Genomic DNA, 1,508 nt, shown 5'->3' on the forward strand with positions numbered 1-1,508 from the left:
AGGGGAAAGGGAGGTGCCTGAAGCTGCTGCTAACGGGTGCTATCCTGCCACAGTTCAAACGCTGTGTTGGCCGCAACCCAAAACCTACACTGCCATTGACATCACGGCCTCCAAGGAAAGCAAAAAAAATGTGTTCTGCTAAGCCCATCTTAAGTCTCCAGTATTCCAGTAACACCCAACTCGCGTTCCTTAGATGGCACCATTTTATGTTGTATAGCCTTGTGTACAAGTACCAAAACAGGCATGCAGCCTGGGCAGAGTGAGTAACAGCTACGGTGTGTTGGACACAAATTTCTTGTGATCCTTAGGTCCTCAGAACTGGAGTTGATTAAAACTCATGCATGCCTTAGGCTCAGGAAGGAGGGAAAGAGACAAGCAGAAATCCTACTTCTCTCCATCCAAAAAAATGCCAGGGCATTCACCCAGGATATTATAGAACTTGGGCTCTATGCCCTGCTTACCCAAAAGAGTTTTGAACTTGGGCTTCTGGTTGTTCTAGCAGAGTACACCAAATGGTACATCACATCAGCCTTCTAAGCTGTATTTCCACCTTTTGAAGCTGACCCACTACTATCATCATTGGTGCTAGGGAAATAATAAAGCGGGGCATGCAAGTAGGACTTTTCTATCCCATTAGCAGTAAGAGCCCGGTTTAGAAACCATAGGCCCACATCTATTTCAGTTCAACACCTATATAATCCAGCTGCTCAGGACCCATATATTTCCACATTTCTTCCTGTTATAGCTGACAAGGAGATCAGCTTTCAAAAGGAGTACCTGAGAACATCCTCAACAGTGGCTGACTTGTGACGTGATGGTTAATGAACTATGCTAGGAAATCAGGGAGGCCCAGGTTCAAGTTCCCGTTTTTTCTGTGGAAAAAGGGAAGACTAAGAAACCATGCTCTCTGATTATTAGCAGTGCTTTTGTTTTGGGGGAGAAGAGAAGAAGACTTAGGCAATTACATAATTTTCTGACAATGCACATCCCAATCTGTGCCCCTAAATAGTTATCCCTATGCGCAGAGCTACACATCCAGGAACAGAATTTATCTGACTAGAAAAGGGCCAAAAATGCCAGGTAGACACTAAAAAAAGCAACAGAATGACACTTACTTTTGAAAAGTTTTTATGCATTGGGTGAGCTAAGTCATACATTGGCATAAATAACCGTCTCAATGTGCGTTGCTGCAACCGTACTTAGTTAATTTACTCATAGAAGTAAGGACTCCCTCACTGTATGGTTGTTACAGATCATCCCACTTGGATCACTGAGTGTAATTGGACCCATCACAGATTCTTTATTATGTTAGGAAGTCATCTTAGTCTCTATTCCCCAATCTGCCTGTCCAGTGTGACTCTGGTTGACCTACACATCATTCTCAGAACACCTACTTTGTCATTCTGCAGCTAAAAAAAAAAAAAAAAAGAGTGGTTCAACCCAAGCAAAGAGTAATATGCTCAGTGTTACTTACTGTATTCATGTAAAAAAAGAAAAAAAAGAAACCA

This window comes from Crocodylus porosus, unplaced genomic scaffold (genome assembly GCF_001723895.1).
Source record: "Crocodylus porosus isolate Cpor-Errol unplaced genomic scaffold, CroPor_comp1, whole genome shotgun sequence".
Classification (NCBI taxonomy): Eukaryota; Metazoa; Chordata; order Crocodylia; family Crocodylidae; genus Crocodylus; species Crocodylus porosus.